The sequence below is a fragment of the Pleurodeles waltl genome, chromosome 10, assembly GCF_031143425.1.
Source record: "Pleurodeles waltl isolate 20211129_DDA chromosome 10, aPleWal1.hap1.20221129, whole genome shotgun sequence".
NCBI classification, from domain to species: Eukaryota; Metazoa; Chordata; class Amphibia; order Caudata; family Salamandridae; genus Pleurodeles; species Pleurodeles waltl.
Genome location: NC_090449.1, coordinates 825,336,114 through 825,341,216, shown reverse-complemented (window position 1 = coordinate 825,341,216; position 5,103 = coordinate 825,336,114). Strand labels below are relative to the sequence as shown.

Below are 5,103 nucleotides of genomic sequence, written 5' to 3'. Positions count from 1 at the left end.
CCTGCTTACTCATGCAACCTCCTATGATTATATGGAATCACATGGAATCATTGGCTTGCAACATCATCAAAGCTCCTTCTTTTTCAATCTTCTTAGACAGCAGATAGCTTTAGCATTATTATCGCCAGACGGATTACGTCAAGAACTCCATTGCTACGAGTCCACCTTATTGTCAAGGGACGTTATTTCCCATCAATGCATGAAAAACACTATTACACAGACTAGTGCTGAGCCATTAAGTGGTAGTTCAATTTTGTATTTGTAGATGTATTTGAAGATATCATCCCACAGGCCTTACAATTGTTCTAGTGATATGATCCGTGGAATCACATTCCTCAACATCAAACATAGAACTTCACAGTACATGAGAAAGAAGAACGGAAAAAGTACATTGAACATTATTTTGCTAAGGGATTTATTCATCTCTGCACGTCCCTAGTGGGATACAGCTTCATTCATTAAACTCACGGAGTATTAGAATCTTGCATAGAATATCACGAGGCTTTAGAAATGCATGTTTGAAACACAATCACTAATCTTCCTAAGGCATGTCATATCTAATGTAGGTAATGAAATGGATCCTGGCAAATTACAACTAGTACATCAATGGCCTGCTCCTACCACCAGCAAACAAGTACAAAGGTTCTTGAACTTTACTAACATTTACTGCCAAATTATTCAGATCTTTCAGTAGTGGTGTACCAATAGTATCATTTACTTGAAAAAGTACCGTTTTGGTGTGGGGTACAACACAACAAGAAGCCTTTGACCCTTACATCGGCCCCAATACCGAGACATCAAAATCTTTCTTTGCCATTCATTGTACAGACAGTTGCTTCTGCTGGAGTCTTCAGAGGCAAGCTATCACAACAATATGTTTATATACAGCAGTTGCATTCCATTGTTTATTATTCACAAACTTTATATACAACCGAACAATGTTATAAAATCTACAATTGAGAATTATTTGACATTAAAAACGTATTCGGACATTAGAATGATTACCTGTAGGAGGCTCTACATCAAGTGATTTTGTGAGATAATCTCAAGACTTTATGATTTATGGGATCCAAGAGATGTGAAAGTCGCCGCCAAGCATGTTGGATGCCTTCTTTTCACTCTTTCATTTTTCCATTTCTTACCTTCTTGAAAAGTGACATGGAAAGGCACACACTTTTACTCAAGACAGTTCGGAACAGAAAAAACATAACCTACAGCTTCTCTCACTGATACTGCTCGTTGCATACAAGAGAGAAAACCACGGCACATCGCAGAAAGATGAAAAGTTTCACTTTATTCATCTATAATGTCTCTAGGTGAAAAAATGACATCTGGCCCAATCAGACATCCTGGGCACAATATAAGACGATGAGTACAATTCTCATGTTCAGATAAACAATAGCCGACACGTGTTTCGTCAGGGTTGACTTTTTCAAGGCTGTGAACATATACAAATGTAATGTGTCAAACACTGATGTTGCTAGTGTAAGAGAATAATACATTGTCTAACGAGAAAAAGATTCATGAACAAGTGAAGAGGCCCAGTTTATGCCGTAAGTATGAGCATGCTGATTTTGTGACGTCTATGAGAAATGACGATAATCCTATTGTTCTTGTGTCAATTGTCTTAAACCGAGAGTGCCTATAAAAGCATGCCTCAGTGAACAGAAGCATAGACATAAAAAAAGGGAAAGGGAGCCCCAGTGCTCATATTATACGAAAAGTTAAAGACAAAGTCGGTGTGTGAATGTGATAGTGAAGAAAATTATTAGTTTTCAAAAAAGAGAATGAGAAGGAGAAAAAAACGAGAGAAAGAGGAGAAGGAAAGAAAAAATCCATGCTAAATAGTATATGGTATAGAAAGGGGCATACCTAAAAATAGAAGTATCGCACAGTGTTCCAAAGTTCCAAAGATCGCTAATCTATTAGAGGATGATATGCTGGGTGGTGAACGGAGTATCTGAAGACCATGATAAGCCTAAATTTGAAAAAAGGAATCATGCAGACGTAAAGATACAAATCTGAAATAATGGCCAAGGGGGCAGGGGAGAAAAACGGATGTGGGTAGTGGGATACAGCTAGATATGATCTACAAACAAAAATGCTAAGATGGCAATGCGTAAATAGCATAGTGCCCCCCCCCCCCCCCCCCCCCCCCCGGTAAAAGAGAAAATAACTACCTACTTTTCATCCCTAATGGTTAGGAAAACCACACTGTCAATAAATCATGGTCCCAAAATTTTGGAATGAAAAAGTCCTGTTACTGAGATGGCACTAAAGGGTTGAGCAACTAATATGATAGATGCTCGGTTGGTAATTTAATATAGCCTATGTATCAAAGAGAGGCGGTGGATTGTAAAGCCCACGGGTGTATGTAATCATAACACAAAATACGGGCAGGAGCGGCTTGCTCTTAAATGTGTAAGCCGTATAATGAAAAATTAGTGTTTAACTTAAAACACGATAGTTACACTGGGGGAAATAATCATTGAGAAGAGCCCAAGAAGTAAACCATTGATCAAACTAGGGCAGGACAAAATAAAACGGGTTCTTCAGACGTGGATGAATGTGTGTAACACGCTACGAATGCCTACAGAGACTGCTATATGAGGAGTAGCATGTCTCCGAAACTCTACACACTTAACGGATTATAACAGTAACGGCCATACACCTACCTCCGACCCACATCAGGACGCTAGAATAATCTGTTACCGGCGTCGCATGTGAAATTGCGCGCCGGTAATCAGCTGCTCTTTTAAGGCTGACTTGAAGAGTGGAAAGAGAAAACGGACTACTGCTCTACTGCCCAAAAAGGGCGCCATGTTGAGAGGGATGTTAGACTTAAAATATTAATGAAACAGAAAGTGGTACGTGAAACACCGGAGAGGAAAGGAGAATCATGCAATTTTTTTTAAAAACATTTTTGAAGTGAAACACACCACAGGTATTTTATGTGTGTAGGACAGATATACATTGCATGGATGGCAATATCAGAAGGAGATAACTTTTAAAAGAGCCGAAGCAAAGGACAAAAAATGGTTATGCAAGGGCAAGTACACCATAATGCTGACGTATGGGACATCATATAGAGAAACAGTACAACTATATACATATACAGAAAACATTCTTTGCATATTAATAATGGAATTAAACAATAACTAGACAAGAAATAGTGAGACATGGAAAAAACATCCTTCAAAAGTCACAAGTATTGATGTGTGATATGTTTAAGAAAATTACAACAGGAAAACATATGTACAAAACCTATATGTACAAAAAAACAAATGTCGTTTTGAATGTGATAATTTCCCCGAAAACCATAAATTAATGCAAGGTAAACTATAAAAAGACATGTAAGTCCTTGTCTGAATTTAAACCCTCCTTTACCGCCCGTAATTTAATAATCCATCTACTCTCTAGTTGCCTAAGCCGGAAGACAGTTCGGAACAGAAAAAACATAACCTACAGCTTCTCTCACTGATACTGCTCGTTGCATATCTGCATCCACTAGCCCAAACCTTTTTAGATTCAGTCAAAATAGAGCAAAAAAGATCAATAGCAATACATTGACACAAAAGCATCCAAACAAAAGGCAACTAATGCCAGAAATAATGTTCCATGAAAATAGACTATGTCTGGCTACCAAATCCTTTCAGAGAGATGAAGAAACACACAAACACTGGTAAAAAGAGTCAGTTTTCGACACTCACATTAACAACTATGGATATGAAAGGATATATTGGTGTCAGCAACCTGTTATCTGTCTCTCTAAACCAGTGGCATAGACTTGCTAAAGAAATACATTTCAACGATAACATGCAACTCAACTGGTTTGTGGGTGCAACCTGCATTATCCTATACATCATCTTGTGAGCGATATTATCTAACAGATACCTGCATTCCCTGAAACACTAAGCTCTCCTCTTGACTCCATGATCATAGACATGAACTTGCATGCACCATCCCACCTCTTTCTCTGAAACATGTGGCACCTAGCCATCAGCAGGGGCAGATAGGTTCAAAGAAAGGAAAACAACCAACAAAATGAAATATTATTTGAAGGTCAGGCAAGGATATCAGTGTTTGAGGCGAATCTCATGCACCAGATGGTCGACATGCAGAATGGGAAAAGATCTCTCTAGTAAGTGTTTTTCATGATTGTTTGCTAAGCTTTGTCGACCTAGTCCCCTATAGAGTCAGCACCATATTTTGGTGATGAGGTGGGTGACATGTCCTTTTCATCTGGTTTTCTTTCTTTTTCGTTTTTCTGATACAAAGTCTCAAGCAGGAGTTTATTTGAGAAGAACAAACAATGTGTGGCCTTGATGTGAAGAAAATGTTCTCGCTGTGTTTTGGGCCCTTGGGCCAGGTGTACTAAAAATGGTCGCAAAATACTGGTCACTCTTGTGCGACCAGTATTTTTGCAACCAGTTTAGTGTTTTCTGAATTGACCTATGTTCTGATAGATCAGTTCGACCATGTCTCTGATTGCGTTTTAATAAAGCAAATTTCTTTTTAATGCATCCCATTTTCCTGAAAGTAAACAGGACAATGCTTAAAAAAACTTTACTTTTTTTGTTTGTCCAAAGGACCACTGTCTCAACATAAACAAACTTTGCTTTTTAGAAGCTCTTTTGCAAATGGGTTACTACTTTCTTTATTGTGTCAGTAACATATCCATGTTGCAAAACATTGGCACATTGCATACCAGTTCTGTATCGAACGGGAAGCCTACAAAACCCCCTTCCAAATATTAAATTGGTATCCACTTCTAAACACATTTAGCGATTCAGAGAGACTTTTCCAAAGCTCAAAGTACATAGGAAAAATAGTTTTAGCATTTGCAAACCCTCTGACTTACCAATTCAGTAAGCGAGCAATGAGAGAGGTTGCGTGCTTTTGCGCCTACCTCTGTAAATAGTTGCAGGCTCTATGGCAAATGAGGGAAAAAGGCGTTGTTATCACACCTTTTGTACCAGCACAAGCCTTATTGCAGAAGAGGTCACGTCAGGATTTTATTCTTTAATACCAAAATGCTGCTGCCTTGTGGTCTCTTCTGACTTCCTTTCCCCACATCAATGGCTGTGAATGATGGGTTCTTCA

The 5,103-nt window shown here is 38.6% G+C and overlaps 1 long non-coding RNA gene across 1 annotated transcript; it reads right to left on the bottom strand.

Annotated features, from left to right (window-relative positions):
* Positions 1-398: 398 nt before the first annotated feature.
* LOC138260822 (uncharacterized) lies at positions 399-2,744 on the bottom strand. The gene is made up of 3 exons (XR_011199014.1): positions 2,676-2,744; positions 1,873-1,978; positions 399-1,438 (listed from the first exon to the last, which is right to left on the bottom strand). It is a non-coding gene; the product is annotated as an uncharacterized lncRNA (long non-coding RNA).
* Between the last annotated feature and the right edge of the window lie 2,359 nt (positions 2,745-5,103).